At 39.6% G+C, this 17560-nt stretch overlaps 1 long non-coding RNA gene across 1 annotated transcript; it reads left to right on the top strand.

Moving 5' to 3' along the window:
* Window positions 1-3867: 3867 nt before the first annotated feature.
* On the top strand, window positions 3868-8513 carry LOC144370428 (uncharacterized). The gene is made up of 2 exons (XR_013430395.1): window positions 3868-4495; window positions 4974-8513. It is a non-coding gene; the product is annotated as an uncharacterized LOC144370428 (long non-coding RNA).
* The last annotated feature ends 9047 nt before the right edge of the window (window positions 8514-17560 follow it).

The raw sequence follows: 17560 nt of genomic DNA, 5'->3' as shown, positions 1-17560 counted from the left end.
GCTAAATAATTAATCTGCCACTTGGGATTTTAGTAAACTGACCAGGAGTTGCATTACTAGTGTACAAAATAGCTCTGTGATGGGTCTTATCACTTTCCAATTCAGGTTTCATATTTCTTTGAGAAACCATACTTTGAATCTGAATCATATAATTGCTCTTTAATAAAGAAGTAAATTACAATAATTTAAATAACATTTTAAATATCTCACCTGGTTTCCTTTAACATATAAATTTTCTGTGATTTATAGATTCTGTATCAAATATAATTCTTCCTAATTTCTTTCTCTTACAGAAACTTAGCTTGCAGAATATCATATGAAGTAAACTTTAAAAAGCTAGGAGAATCTGAAGTTCATAACCATTCTGAATCAAATTGTGAAACATGATATATTAAGAAAGATGTAATGTTTTGAAAGACCAACAATAAAAAAATTAAGAGTTAAAAAAAAAAATAAAATGCTGAAATCCAAAAAAAAAAAAAAGATGTTTAAAACTTTCCACAATTGTTTATTCCTTGCTTTTTTTTTTTTTTACAACATGAGGTGGTAGTAATTATTTTTTATGTAGCAACCATTTTTTTTTATCTGAAATGCAATTTTTTATAAATAAAGTTTCTATGTATAAAAAAAAAGATGAATAGAATAGACATCTTAGAGCCTTCATAATGCTGAAACTACTCTTCACTCCCTTGTTAGTCAACAATTATCTGTATAATGGCTAGTTAATAAGCTATGCTTGAGGACCCACTGAAAATCCTAGACAAGGTATCTGTGACTTGGCATTTGTAATCCAAAAATATTAAGAAAACAGGAAGGCCCAAACTCTTGATTTATTCTATGAATGCATAAAATATTCTATTCATCTAAAAAAGTTTTGCCTATTGGTTAGTAGACTTAGCCCTTGAAATCAGTATATTAAGATAGAATTAAAGAAATCAAAAGTGAAGGAAACGCATGCAGAAAGGTAGATGTCATCCAACTTTGTGACATGGAACTAACTCGTGCATCAGTGCTTGATAGAACAAAAGTGAGAACAAGGTTGTGTGGAAATCCAGTTTGGCTCTTGAATGTTCAGTCACCTTCTTGATCATGGTAATGGAAGCTGTAACAAGAGTTGGATCAGAGTGAAAACTCCATACCCACCCTCCATTCCCTGAGCAGGCATGGTCTTTGTTTACTGAACAAGAAGGAAGCAGCTGAGGTGGAGAGATTGTCTGGGCTTACAAACAGCAGTCTAGAAGGTGACTAACACCACCATGAGAGGAATATGCATCCATGTTGCATCCTCCTGTTCCCATTCACAGAAGCCACACAGGGCAGCACATATATCTGGCTTGTTTAGTTCTTGATCTCAGATGGAGATTCTCTTTCACAGAAGTCAGCCACTGCAGGACTTGGGTGGTCTCCATGTGGAACACATCTCCACTTTGAATCCGTTATGACTTTGGGGAAGTTTGAGTTCCCTGATGGGCCAGTCCAGGTGGTGAGTTCATTCCTGTGGCAAAGGAGGTGAGGCCTGCAAATGAGGAGGAGTAGAAAAATCAGAGTAAGAAAGACACTTCCAGAGAAAAGAACATTTTGTTCCTAATATTTTCTATTTAGTGATTCCATCTTGTCCTCTGTCAGAGCTAGCTGCTCAGGTATATTTATTCATAGTTCAAAGCTAGTTGACGGCAAGTATCAACAAATACTCTCAAGCCTTAGCCTAATTAAAAATGGTTAGCTGAGTCAAGATCCTTCAAGGAGATGATGAGAGGAACAGAAACCAAGGTCAGCATCTTATTAAACCCTTGTTTCTTTCAGACCTTTTCAAAAATTGAATTTGATATTTTTCAGTAATTTAGGGGGAATTGAACTTCACTGAACTTCCTTTAAATGAAGGGAAAGGGTTAGTGCTGAAGATGAAATCAGAAATGGAAGGCACAGGGTTAGTGTTTAAGAGGAAATCAGATATTTGGAAATATCTGATGCCTAATGGAACTATAGTTTGAATAACATTCACAATAATAAATTTATATTTATCCTCAGAAAAGTCATAAAATTTGGAAAGAACGTATTCATATAGTTTTTTCGGCATTGCTAAGCACAAACAGGACTCAAATCTTGCATTTTGAATTGTATTACAATTTGTTAGTTCTTTTTAAAATGTACTTTTCATACTAATTTTAAATAATCGGTGAAAATATCTCTTCTTTGCATTTTTTGCTCTATGTTTATGCCATGATTAATTTCAACTAGTTATTTAATTGTAAGAGTCCTAGAAGACAGTTGGCACACATGGTTACTGAATGGATGGTAGCATATTTTGAATGCCTAATTTTTGAAGTTTCCTATAACAAACTCTTCATAAAGCAATTTGTAAGCCTCTTTTCAGCAAGTCCATGTTGTAAAATTTGTTGAGTATACAGGTTAATCATTATGGATTTGGAATCAGATTTGAAATCACCTCTGCTATTTCTTACCACTGAGTGTCTTCAGAAGAAAAGTAATGAAGCTTCCCTCCATAAAGCTCAGTTTATGACCTGTAAAATGGGATAATATCTAGATATCATAATATCTAGTTCAGAGAATTGTGAAACTTACATAACATGATGTGATGTTTTGCACAGAGTGTATGACACTATAAAGGCTCCATGTAATAGAAAAACTCTTGGCAACATAGTTATATTTATACTACAATATGTACATATTGCTCTTCCAAGAACAAAGAACTGGACATTACCATTGGAAGAATAATCAATCCTTCTTAAGTACTCAGATTCAAAATAAAAACTGTTGCAGAGTGGATGTAAAAGAGCAATGTCCTTATTCCCTTGGTGCTGCAGTGCTCTGCTTTCAACCTGAGATGGGCTGAGTTCTCTGCTGCTTGGTATTGATCCTTGCCAAGGACAACTGGGTGTCTGTTTAGGTCACTGCCACAACATGTTTCCAACTGTTCAAGTCAGGTACAGTGGTCCACAGGCTCGACTGAAAGTCACCAATCACCCTGTCACACAGCCAGGTAGTCAAGCCAGCTGTTGTCACCCCTTTGCATCCCTGGTATGGATGGGTTATGGCAGTTGCTGCCACTTCTGCATCCCTGATAGGACACTTACCCACAACTTTGGGACTATGTCATCTATGAAAAGCTTGTCCCACCACAGTGCCAACTGCTGATTCTATTAGACCATGATTCAGTCCCTGCTGGTGTCTTGGTTTCCCTGAGGACTCTGCTTGACCACTGCAACTGTTAAGGGCACTAAGGACGTTTGCTAGACCACAAGTGGCATGGTAAGTGTCCAGTACAGCACCAAGCACAATGAATGCACACAGTAGGTGTTCAATAACTGTTTCGTTAGCTGAATTAAGGAAGAAAATGCACACTTAAAGGCTCAGTTCTTGGTTGCTGGTAGGTCAAAAATAAAAACTGAGTTTCAAGAGAAATAAATATTAAAGTCCTCATTGGAGACATTCATAATCTATCTGTAGAAAGCGAATAATCCAACTTAGAAACATAAAACACAGAGTGACAAAAAGTTAGCCTAAGTACAAAATGAAGAGATGGAAAAAGGAGCTTTAGGTGTGAGCTGGCATTGTTAGGGAAATCTTCAGGAAGCAAGGACCTAACAGGTGGCCTGAATCAACTGGAAGGCAGCCAAACCAGGGGTTATTATTGATCCTCTGGTGCTTCTGCCTCCAGGCACAACTGTCACAGCTCCAGGGATTCTCCCCCCCCCCCCGCCCCCAACTGGAAGCCCATCCCAGGGACCTGTGGGGCCACACTCACTCACGCGCCCAACCGCTCAACCGCCGCCCCTACCCAGCTTGAGGGCGCCCCCTGGCGGTAGGCCGGCCTGGGTGGGCGGGGCACCCGGCTCCCATCAGCCCGCACCACAGGGACCAACTGTCAGTTGGTCACAGTCGCCGCGCGCCATCCCCACCATCAGTGGGTCCGAATGGCGCCTCCAATAAGCAACTCACCTGCCGCCCTCAGGATGGCCCGGAGCCCGCGCCGCGTCCTGGGAAGCTGGAGGCGACCGAAGTTCTGAGGACGGCGGCCAACTTCGTGGAAAGGGCGGCCTCAGCGCGTCTGCTTTTGCACAGCTGCCTGCCACCGGCTGAGCGCAGGGTCAGGCCCGCGGACGCCACGCCAGGGGGAGCCCGGGCACCACTAGAGCGCGACCTGAGTGGCGCCGCTCTCCTGCCAGGTACTGCCTCAAGCTCCCTCAGCGGGAGCAGGCGCTGCGGAGGAGCAGGGCGGACAGTAGGCTCCCTGCCTGCGGGATCTGCACATGCATCTGGGGCCTTGGGTCTGTAGGCAATGCAGTGGGTCGCGTGCACGCCATCCAGCCAAAGAGAGCACAAGACACAGCACCTATTTCAAGAATATTAAAGCTCTCATAGAGAGACGATTTATACAATAGAAGCAGTTGGAGATACAAGGAAGACGAATGATCATGAAACATTGAAAGAGAACAGCGGGGAGTTGACAGGACTCCACAAGGCAGGAGGAGTGGTAAGATGCTGCCATGGAATTGTACAGTGCATTTATTATGTTTTTTTTTAAAGGGAGAGTGAGAGAGGAGAGAGAGAGAGGAGAGAGAGAGAGAGAGAGAGAGAGAGAGAGAGAGAGAGAGAGAGAGAGAGAGAGAGAGGTGCTGAGGATCGAACCCGGGCCGCACGCATGCCAGGCGAGCGCGCCACCGCTTGAGCCACATCCCCAGCCCAACATTTTTTATGTTTTAAGCCATTGGTAAATTCACCATCCCAGGTTGATTAGCAGGGCTTTAGCTGGAGCCAAGGCTCTCCTTCTCATGCACTACTGATCCATGCCTTTACCTTTCTTTATCCACCATAGATCATGTCCCAGCAGCAACTCTATCTTCGGGTGAATTTCAACCATCTCCAACCACTCCAGCCCTGTGTCCATACACTGCTGCCTGAGAAATCTTCAGCCAGACCCATGTACTGACACTTACTCTATGTTCTTTTAGAACATCCTGTGGATTCCGCTGAAGAGCTTCCAAATTAGAGGCATACATTCCTGAAACTCCAAGTGGAAGAGGCTTTGTTCTGATTGCACTGTCTTGTGGAAGGCCTCCGATTGCACAGAACCCAGTCAGAGCCTGGCATCAGAAGTCAGAGCAAGAAGATGCTGTCCACACAGCATGGACTCAGAGGTAGGAGCAATGTCAGAGCCACTCTGTAGCCACCCTGTGTTTATGTCTCTGTTTTGTATGGTTGGATCCCAAAGAGCATCTTTGTTTTCAGCAGTGAATTGGATGACCCACTAGACAGTCACACTGAAGGTAGGACACTATAGAAGCAGGTCTGTTTAACAGCTGGAGGACACTGCTGCTTTTGAACCTGGGGATGGAGTCTGAGTGGAAGGATCTTTATATTTTTCATATCTTAAAGACCTTGTGTCAAGAGATCTGATGCCATGACTTGGAGTGTGCTGTGTTTGTAACCACGTTTTCTAGCCTTACATGGAAAGTTGATCATTGTCAGGAGAAGAGCTCATTCTCTCCTTATCACCTAAACATCCTGTGACTTGATGTGACATAGTGAAGAAGAAATCTCATCATCAGACAGAAAGCCAGACAAAAACCAGGGTTTTTCTGTGCTCAGAGAGTGCTTCTGAGGTCACTCTCCCAATGAACTTAGGCCTCCCTCTTGGCCTCACCTTTTATAGGATCCACCCCTTCTCAATCCTGCTCCCCTGAGGATCCTAACACATGTACCTAGGAGGACAACCACATCCAAACCTCAGAAGGGACTGCTGTGGTGGTCTCAAACATTCATACCCCGCCAAATCAGCATGACAGTCTGTTCTCCTTGTTTGAGTCAGTTTGAGATTGGGAGTGGAACTTAGTTCTGAGGGTTGAGATGAAAGGGAAAGTCTGCTGGGGAAATCTCTGATAAAGGTATAGTCACAGGAGCTGAACCAAAAGTGAAATATGGCAGATTGAGAAAATCTTCACATCCAACCACAACTCCATTAACATGCTAGGAAAAGGAATTTTGTTTTTCTTTCTTCTTAAAAAAATTCATTTGTTTTTTTTTAGCTATACATGGCAGTAGAACCTATTTGATGTATTTATACAATCACAGAATATATTGCATTTTAATCCCAGTCTTGTGGATGTACACAATGCCAAGATTCACTGTGGTATATTCACATATGTACAAGGAATGTTATGTCAGATTCATTCTACTATCTTTCCTATTCCTATCCCCTCTCCCTGCCTTTCATTCTCCTTTGTCTAATCCACTGAACTTTCATGGCCCACCCCCACCTACCCATTGTGTGCTAGCATCCACATGTTAGAATATTCAATCTCTGTTTTTTTGGGATTGGCTTATTTCAGTTAGTATGATAGTCTCCAGATTCATTCATTTACCAGCAAATGTTATAAAGTCATTCTTCTTTGTGCTGAGTAATATTCCATTGTGTATATATAACACATTTTCTTTATCCAATCATCTGTTGATGGGTACCTAGGTTGGTTCCATACCTTAGCTATTGTGAATTGAGCTTCTATGAACATTGATGTGGCTATGTCACTGTAGTAGACTGATTTTATCCTGTGGATATATACTAAGGAGTGGGATAACTGGGTCAAATGGTGTTTCCATTCCTAGTTTTTAAAGGAATCTTCAATTGGTCCAGTGTAGTTGCATCAATTTGCAGTCCCATTTATTGTCACTTGTATTCATACACATACACACATACACACACACACACACACACACACATACATATCTGGGAATTATATATATAATATATATATATAATATAAAACATATCTGAGAATATTGATACATAAGTTTATCTGCTCCCAAATTTTAAAATGTATTTATCTTGTTTGTATCCACTCACTTCTAGAAATGTACCTGGGATGATGGGTGAGCTAAGATTTGTGTGAACCTGTTATGAGAAAGCAAGATGAGGTAGTACTCAGAGGCCTACACAGTTTGCCAAGAAAACTAGGAAAAATGAAAGCATCTGATAAGCTGAGGAACCTTTTAGGTTATTGTGTAACTAATATGGTCCCAAATTTGCAAACAGAAGCTAAAAGAGTTAAGCTAAAAGTGCCTTAACCACATTCATATTAATGTGAAATTGCAAAAAAACCCAGCAGTGTTATGAGCGAAATCACATAATGCAAGGAGGAAAGGCATAGGAAGTCACATCACACTGCATTTTAAATGTCCACTCTCTTCTCTTGAATGCAGTGAGGAAAATATTTCACATTGGCCAAGAGAGATGTCTAGGGAGAGCTGAGATTCTTTTTAATGTAGTTTCTCGTTATAAAAAGAAATGAAATGGAGTAATAATATAATCTTTACATAATAAAATCTCAAGGCATCCTGTTTTTTTGAATAATGCAACTCCTCATCTTTTCTCCTCATCTTTTTATTTCTCTCTTTCATTAGAGTTAATCACACAAAAAGCTTTCAGGCTGCTGCTGCTAATTTAAATCTAGAGATGGCAAGTTTTTTTTATTGCTGTTGTTTTGTTTTTTGTTAGCCTTCTATGTGCCTATATTAGTAGCTAAACAGTAGAGGAATGCAAGACTCATTGCAAAACAAGTTATTTGTGATTCACATGTATGAACAATATTTAGTAACATGCTAGTTATCATTAGTATCTTTCAGTAGCACTAAGAATGAGGCACATTTAAATCTTGCTCACAGTCTTACAACAAGGAGACCCATTTATATTCTGGACCTTAATTTCAGTCATAGGAGAACTCTAACCAACACACTTAGGGACCTCCAGTCAGGAATGTGCCTCCTTGCATTTTCTAGTTTTCCTTAAACAGAGTTGCCAAAAGAAGGGGCCTCCATGATATCCTTTCCTGCTGTTGAACACAAGTTGCAATGCAGAGGATATTTGGTGTGTTTGGTTGTCAACCTGAACATGTCCTAGTTATTGTGCCTTGTCTTAGTTTGACGTATCACTTTCTCTGCTGCTGCCTTCCCTTCAGGCTCTCTAGCCCATGATGACAAAGACACAGGCAACCCCTATTCTTAATAATGCCACATCACATCAACAACACTTAGCAGAATGCCTTGCACAGAGCAGCAACACACTAAACAGATCATACACATATGAATAAATGAAGAGGATTAAAAATTCCTAGTAAAAACGCCAGGCTGTAAATCTTGTTGTCTGGTGTAGATCATCATGGCTTAATGATTTACTTCCAGATCCAAAGAGAAGAAATATAAATGAAGCTATCTGAAAAGGGGCTATTAGGCAGCACAGCATGTCTTTTTTCTTTCAAGTCAGCTTAATTCCCTGGGTTTAGATTGAAATATTATTCATGATACTCCTAAATTCAACCAGAATCTACAGGATAATTGGAGCTTTAAACTATTTTTCCTCTTCTTCAATCAGAAATTATATTATTATTATTATCTGTCAAACACATTTCCTTCCTCATACCCAAACATGCAAATTGTATGCAGAGTCTGAAGACAGTCAATCAAAGCAAGGGTTGTAGATGGAGGTGGTATTTTTGGCAAGTTATATTATGAAGAATGAGAGGCACTGTGGGAAAGTTTTATGCCTATGGTTCTTAAAGAAGTATTCATTTTCAGTATGTCATTCACTAGTCAACTCTGATCAAAGAAAAATATATTCCCCCCCAAATCCACCTGCTACTCTGACAGCCTTTTATTTAATATGACAACAGAACCAACCACCTGTCTGAGTTTCCTGTTTTATATTTTGCATAATATAAATCATTTCTAGCATGTGCTATATGACAATTGGGGATGGATGGCATTAGAGCAATCTGATTTCTATGTGTTGCTTTCTTTATCTCCAGGGCATATTTTGCATTTATATCCTGCAAATAACAGGAGATATGTTTCAACTCTCCACATTTATTTTTCCCCAAACACATTCAGAGACTCTTGTTCAGTGCTCCTTGTCAAGAACTTTGAAAATTCCCCTTTCACAGAATAGGTGTGTGGGAATCATTGACAGAGCTATCAGAGTTCTTAGTTTTCAACTTGGGTCTTTGTTAAGTCAGAGGGAGAGGAAAAGAAAGCTCTTTGGGTTCGTTATGATTTAATCTCCTCACTTTCTTTAATGAACATAAAATAAACATAGCTGATGGGTGGGTTGGTCTTGGCATTCCTTCGATATGTGTAGAAGACACACGTGTACACACACACACACACACACACACATAAATACACATTATAAAATGACAAAGGGAAGAGAAGGGAGGAGTACTTGCCAACCTATTCAATTCATAACTACTGAGACAATGCCAATCATGAGCTAGGAAGAGGACATAAGGTGAAAGCACAATGATTCAATGCATGACTTTGTATGAGTTATGATGTGTGTATCTTGTTCTTTGAGAGGGTAGGGGATGTGTCTTTTACATTTCTTCATCCAGAACACACAGTTGTAACTTATGAAACCTTAAAGGGAGAGTACTTGGTAAATATGGTTGACTGATTCACTCTACATTGAGTCATCAAAAGAAGAGTGACATCCTATGCAAACATTTATACACTGATGCTCACACATATTTCAACCAAGATCCTTTCATGTCTTAAAATGCTAACCAAGAAAGGTATGAAGGATTGGAATTTTATCCAAATATAATCATTAGGGTGGCATTAGAGGGTTATTTAAAAGAAGTAAAACAGATTTTGAAATGACGTTTAAAGAAAGTAATTAATTTGGGAGAGAATGAACAAGTCAATATTCATCAACTTAAGGAAAAGTTGAGTTTCAAGTTAGTAAACTGTTAGAGAGTTCAGTTGGCTAGAACAATAATATTGGACTAGTCCTATTACAGATTTTATTTTATGAGATAAAATTTTAGTTAGCTTTACTTTAGAGAGAAACCTGCCACAGCCTTAAATCTGTGCTAATCTAAGGATGCTTGCAGATCCAATGGCCCCATCCCTCTCAGCCAGACATCCTGTGACCCAGCACACTACCCAATTCTCATTGCTTAGGACTCAGGGGACAAAGTGAAATTCTGCCACCTACTTAAGTCCCAGGCTGCAACTCCAAAAACTAATCCACAGTTAGGACGTCATTTTAAAAGTGGGCGGAGCTGGGCACCTTATGTGTTCTGCAAATCATCAAGAAAATCTCCACTCTTCCAACCCAAAGAAAGAAAGAAAATACTTGGAACTTAATTGCTCTTACAACACAGCCCAGTAACTGAAGTGGTAATTCAAAGGAGCAGCTTTGCAATGACTATTCATCATCACTCATCATGAAGTAACACGCTTAGCAAGGTCTATGAACACTGAGTGTGTTTATTAGGTCATTTACTGATGTAATGAGACTGCCATTGCATTAAATTATCTACTTGCATATAAGCCATGCAAAGCTATAAACATGGTACTTGTTGTGGTCATGCCAAATAATGATTTGGGGGCTACCTGATCATGCCCTAGGTAACATATTTCAAAGGGGCTTAAACCCAGGGATCTACCTAGACACTTCCAGCTAATATGTCTACCAACTCTAACAGGCATTTAAAACTTTCTGAGATAACAACCACAAAGCCTAATCTTACCCTTGGTCATGGTGTTAATGCAATAGACCGATAGAGTGGTGGTATTTCTGTTCTGACAAAGGGATGATAAACATCCTAAAATGACTTTGACAGGATATAATTATATGAAGTATTTAAACAAACTCTGGAAAGTACACAGGCACACACTTACCACCCACCTGTATTTGGCATTACTAAGTGCCCTCCTAAATGGCCAAAGACACCAGTTGTCCTCAGTTCTGTCCTTGTGGGGAGTGATGCCAGATTTTGGATGTATGGCATTTTATTTCGGGGATGCATTGTACTAAAGCTGCGATTGTTTCCATGGGGAAATGTCCCAGAGTGATTCTTGCAGTGGCACTCGGCTCTCTCAGACACTCCCAGAGAAACCATGATTGAGCTCTGCACTTTGACTTTGATGTCCGACAAAGGGTTGAAGAGGGAGGACTGTGTCAGGAGTACCTTGTCCAGCAGGTCCTGTAGACAGATGGGACCACTGTATGTTCGGCTCACTGTCAGGTCTGGTTGCATGGCAGAATTCAGGAGCAGGGAGTTACCTGGGTAAAAAATATATATATACTGATCTGTCACTCAAAAACTACGACACCTCCATTACCCTTTTACAGCTGCCTTCTTTAACTGCAGGCCCACCCTGAGAAAGCAGAGTGGCCACAACAGGTTGGTTCTTAGTGACCAACACCTTGAAACTCTGGCCCTCCTTCCAGTCCATTCTTTCAATGCTGCCAGACTAAATCCTTCACCTTCTGAGATCCTTACATGCTTGATTTGGAGAACAAATATTTCTGGCACTCTGGCAAGTAGCTCAGGTATTGTTGTTCATGTGATTTTCACTGGCAAAAAAGAGCTAAAAAATTAGATGTTTTGCAATCCAGTTCAGAGCAAAAATAACATCTGTTCATTTTAAATGGCAAGAGATGACACAGCTTGGTGACTAGGTAGTGCCATTTATAATGAAGCTTCTTGGTTTCAGCACATTTTTTGTGGATTTCTGGGCACTTTCTGGATCAGCAGGAGGACATGATGTGTCCTCAGAGCAAATGGTTCAGGGGACCTCATGAATCACTTCATGTCTCAGTAGTCAATTCACTTGAACATTGCATATGTCACCGAGAGGAAAAGAATACTCCATATGGACACAAAAAGCAACTCAGATTCTATGTGGGGAGCAGCTCAGAACAGTCTCCTTTCTGTCTGAAAACAAATGAAAAAAAAAAAACAATCTTTACAATAGCATGAGAAATTGGACTTTGTCATCTTTTGGGGAGCACCAATTATTTTCTAAGCCAAATATTAAAATGAAATGCTGTGATATATTTTTGTGATGAAGTACTCTCATTTATTAGTAAATAACAAAATAACCCTCAGTCCCAAACCTCCCACCCATATCAGTCCATCAATGTGACATCTCAAATTGAAACCCAAACCATATTAAACAATTTTCCTTTGGGGCCTTACAGAAATGTTTAAAGTATGGTATTTTTGAAAATGTTGCAATTCTAGGCCATATTGTATGAGCCTCTATTGTTTTTCCATTTTCATAATCTGTAACAATGCCAGCAGGAAATCTATAACCCTGACTTTTACCACCTCTTATTCAGATGCTCTAAGATTGCAAAATCACAGAGAAAACGTACACATGAGATGAAATAATGCTGCAAGATCTAATGTCTCCTTGTGGTATATTTCTTCCAAGCTTGGAGCTACTGTGCCAAGACAAAGGCCAATCAAGTCTCTGTGTTTTGTAACAGAACCACATTGAGTTCTATAGCTTAGGAACCATGTTCTTGTTTATGGTCTCCAGGCAAGAAGTGGAACTGCAGAATGATCCCATGTCTGCAAAGAGTTGGGAACTGATGTTTCCTTGGAGACTTCAAGAATTATATGCCCAAGTCTACCAAGCCCTCACCTATTGAAACTTAGGTTTTGGTTATTCTTGAAAGACTCTCTGAGCTCATGTGAAGCAATGAAATGAAAACTATTTCCTAGAATTAGGTAGCACAGATGTGGAGAATGCTTGATAATAAAAGTACGTACAGGGAAGGGGATGTAGCTCAGTGACAGAGTGCTTGCCTAGCATGCATGAGGTCTTGGGTTCCATCCCCAGCCCTGGGGGAAAAAAAGTATATACATATGACACATTCCACAGTTGAAGAATGGGCATAGTTGAAGAAGGAAGTTGGGGTGGGCAGGGGTGAGTGATTGGCCCTGATCAGACTTTCATCTACTCTTTGAAAATATATTTCCAAGTTATTAGTCTACAATAAGAATAACATTCTATTTAAAGGGGCTGGGAACTGAAACCTGGGCCTTGTGCAAGGCAGGCAGGTGCTCTACCACTGAGCTGCACCCCAGGGCATTAACAGTCTCATTGTTTCCCTTTCTGTAGCACCAGATATATTGTTCAAGAACAGATATGCCTAAGACACTGCAGGTGAAAGCCACATAGTATGCATATGAGGTGTATCATCACAAGAAATATAGGGATAGTAGCAGCTACCAAAGGATTCTTATCTACATCATTAGTTTCATGAGATCCTTGATCAAAAGGTGGTCAGATAATTTGGCAAGGTAATGTATTCATTTAGAGATTGACAATACAAAATTCCCTTTCCTCCCCAAATGTGCACAGACTAGGCAACGGCATTTTCACTTGGTGCTCATGAAGCAGGATGGCAGCCTGTACTGAAAGTATCATCTTCCAGAACCATGGTCACTCCATTTATGAGCACTTGCCATCCATGCACCAAGGGATTATATGGGTTGCCTTTCCTATCCTCTACTATCCTCACTTCCCTCCCCTCCCATCTTCTCTCTTCAACCCATCTACTGTAATTCATTTCTCTTCCTTGTTTTCTTTTCAATTCCCCCTCACTTCCTCTTATATGTAATTTTGTATAACAATGAGGGTCTCCTTCCATTTCCATGCAATTTCCCTTCTCTCCCCCTTTCCCTCCCCCCTCTCATCCCTATATAATGGTGGTCTTCTTCTCATGCTCTTCCCCCCTGTTCTGTTCTTTGTTGCCCTCCTTATATCAAAGAAGACATTTGGCATATACACCTGACTTGTTTAGTTCTTGATGTCAGATGGAGAGACATTTCTCTTTCACAGTAGTCAGCCACTGCAGGACTTGGGTGGTCCCCATATGAAACAAGTCTCCACCTTGAATCCTTTGGTACTTTGGGGAAGTTTTAGTTTTCTGATGGGCCAGTCCAGTTGGTGAGTTCATTCCTATGGCAAAGGAGGTGGGGCCTGCAAATGAGAAGGAGTAGAAAAATCAGAGTAAGACACTTCCAGGAAAAAGAACATTGGTTCATATTATTCTCTGTTGGGGGCTTCCATCTTGCCCTCTGTCATAGCTAGCTGCTCAGGTATATTTATTCATAGTTCAAAGCTAGTTGAGGGCAAGTATCAACAAATACTCTCAAGCCTTAGCCTAATTAAAAATGGTTAGCTGAGTTAAGATCCTTCAAGGAAATGATGAGAGGGACAGAAACCAAGGTTGGCATCTTATTAAACTCTTGTTTCTTTCAGACCTTTAAAAAAATGAATTTGACATTTTTCAGTAGTTTGGGGAGCATTGAACTTCACTGAACTTCCTTTAAATGAAGGGACAGGGTTAATGCTGAAGATGAAATCAGAAATGGAAGGCACAGGGTTAGTGTTTAAGAGGAAATCAGAGATTTTGAAATATCTGATGCCTAATGGAGCTATGGTTTGAATAACATTCACAATAATAAATTTAAATTTATCCTCAGAGAAGTCGTAGGATTTGGAAACAGTGTTGATTTAGTTTTTTGCTAAGCACAAATAGGACTCCAATATTGCATTTTGAATATTATTACAGTTCTTTTTTGTTGTTTTTTTGTTAGTTCCTTTTAAAATGTACTTTTCATACTAATTTTAAATAATCGGTGAAAATATCTCTTCTTTGCATTTTTTGCTCTATATTTATTCCATGATTAATTTCAACAAGTTATTTCTTTGTCATGGTCCTACAAGACGTTTGGCACACATGGTTACTGAATGGATGGTAGTATATTTTGAATGCCTAATTACAAACTCTTCATAAAGCAGTTTATAAGCCTCTTTTCAGCAAGTCCATGTTGTAAAGTTTGTTGAGTATACAGGTTAATCATTATGGATTTGGAATCAGATTTGTAATCACCTCTGCTCTTTCTTACCACTGAGTGTCTTTGGAAGAAAAGTAACGAAGCTTCCCTCCGTAAAGCTCATTTTATGAACATGTAAAATGGGACTCATAATGTCTAGTTCAGAGAATTGTGAAATTTACATGAAATGATGTGATGTTTTGCACAGAGTGTATGACACTATAAAGGCTCAATGTAATAGAAAACTCTAAGCAAAATATTTTATGCTACAATTGGTACGCATTGCTCTTGAGAGAACAAAGAACTGGACATTACCATTGGAAGAACAATCAATCCTACTTAAGTACTCTGATTGAAAATGAAAACTGTTGGAGAGTGGATGTAAAAGAGCAGCATCCTTATTCCCTTGGTGCTGCAGTGCTCTACTTTCAACCTGTGATGGGCTCAGTTCTCTGCTGCTTGGTACTGACCCTGAATACTGATCCTCTCCAAGGACAACTGCTATATTTGATAACAAACACCCCACCTGAGGATCAGAAGGCCAAACCCAATGTGACTACTCATGTCCCACATGTTAGAAAGGTCTTCCTCCAATTGAAATTAAATGGAATGTTTTTGAGAAATAGAAAGCTGCTCTACTCCAGGTTCTTCAATGTAGAGAATGTGAAGCAAAGCAAAGCATAGTGTACAGAGTCATGGAAATGGGCACCTCGGGGTTCTCATTAGAGCACGCATCATGGAACAGTTTCGTGGTCAAAGTCATGGTGCTATCAAACTCTTGACAACTTACATAACTTCATTGCTGCCCTGTTTCTGGACTGGTCACATTTCCTCCTGTAAAGCCCATTCTACTTTCATTCATTCTTACATTAGTTCAAATCCACAGTTATTTATTCTTTATACGAAATTTAGATGTTTTTTATTCTGCAGGATTTTTAAACTTTGGAAATGTCATAAGACTCTTAAGAGAATCCCAATATAGCCTTTCTTATTGATCTAACAAATCTTCTTGACCAATCATGTTGAGCAAACAGCTTTTTAAGATTTTAACACATCATTAATGAGAGACAGAGAGATCTATATTATAATAGTTGAAATATTCATAGACACATGTGAAATATTGAAGTCAGTGTATTTGCAAATGAATGCAAAACTTTCTTCCTAGTGGGGGAGGGAAGAAGACTGAAATTTCCTGGACAAAATTTATTTCCTGCCTCTCCATGACAGTTATTTGGAATGTATAGGAGGAGTCACAGATTTTTTACATTTTGCCACAAAACATAAAATAGAATTTGAACAGATAAATTTCTTTTCCCTCACACTTTGAAATGGAAGAGAAAGACATTATCATAAAATTAAACATAACTTTGACAGATTTTATTATAGCAATCTAAAAATATTATTTCCTTATATATTTAGATCAAAATCATAGGGAAGCACCCAAATATATAGTACTAAGTAAACTAAAATGAAATTTACAATCCACAATTAATTCCGAAGTATTGATTTGACAGATGAACTGATGAAATCTTATTATTAATCTGTTTTTTATTCAGTTTAGTAGTATTATCTTAAGTTTATTGAGCACTTATTCTTGTTGTCAGACTGGAATTAAAGAGATGAAGCTAATAAGATGTAAGATCTAAGAATTAGTTTATAAAACACACCCATATTTTATTAAAAGTGAAGAATGTTAACTTTCCTCATTTGCAAGTTCTGCTTTAGTTCCCCAGAAATAAAAAAAAATCATAAAGGGAATAAATGACTCATGGCCAAAACATCTAATAAAAATTGTGATCATTCTTTCAAGAATTCTTTTTCCTGACACATGAATTTTTCATGTGGTAGTACTCTTTTTGTGCACTTTACAGTGGAATGGAATTTGAGCATGAGTATCTTTTCTTCTATTCCGCAGCGACCAATAGTCTCTTCAGAAGACAATGAATGATATCGAGGGTCTCACTGAGACAATAAAACTACCATTCCTCCTTTGGTTAAAGCTAATGCAAAAAATAAACAGTGTAGACCAGTCCTCATGCCAGTGTGTCTGATTTTCTTTTCCCCTTCCTCCACTTGGGTGATCTCCATATGGAATCCTTTTTTTCTTTGGCAAAGTTTGAGTTCCCTGATGGGCCAGTCCACGTGGTGCGCTCACTCCTATGGCCAAGGAGGTGGGGCCTGCAAATGGGAAGGAGTAGAAAAATCAGAGTAAGAAAGACACTTCCAGGGAAAAGAACACTGGTTCATAGTATTCTCTATTGGGTGCTTCCATCTTGCCCGCTGTCAGAGCCAGCTGCTGAGATATATTTATTCATAGTTCAAAGCTAGTTGAGGGCAAGTATCAACAAATATTCAACAAGCCTTAGCCTAATTAACCAATGGTTAGCTGAGTCAAGAACCTCATTCCCTAGGTGCTGCAGTGCTCTGCTTTCAACCGGTGATGGGCTGAGTTCTCTGCTGCTTGGTACTGACCCTGAATGCTGATCCTCCCCACAAGGTCAACTGCTATATTTGATGACAAATACGCCACCTGAGGATAACAAGGCCAGGCCCAATGTGACTACTCATGTCCCACATGTTAGAAAGGTCTTCCTTTAATTGAGATCAAATTTAATCTTTTTGAGAAATAGAAAGCTGCTCTACTCCAGCTTCTTCAATATAGAGAATGTGAAGCAAAGCAAAGCATAGTGTACAGAGTCATGGAAACGGGCACCTCAGGGTTCTCATGAGGACACACATCATGGAAGAGTTTTATGATCAACGTCATGGTGCTATCAAACTCTTGACAACTTACGTAACTTCATTGCTGCCCTGTTTCTGGCCTGCTCACATTTCCTCCTGTGAAGCCCAATTCTGTTTTTCTATGTAAACACAATCTGCAGTCATTGTTACATCAGTTCCAATCC

This window comes from Ictidomys tridecemlineatus, chromosome 14 (assembly GCF_052094955.1).
Source record: "Ictidomys tridecemlineatus isolate mIctTri1 chromosome 14, mIctTri1.hap1, whole genome shotgun sequence".
Classification (NCBI taxonomy): Eukaryota; Metazoa; Chordata; class Mammalia; order Rodentia; family Sciuridae; genus Ictidomys; species Ictidomys tridecemlineatus.
This window is presented reverse-complemented; position numbering and strand designations above follow the sequence as displayed.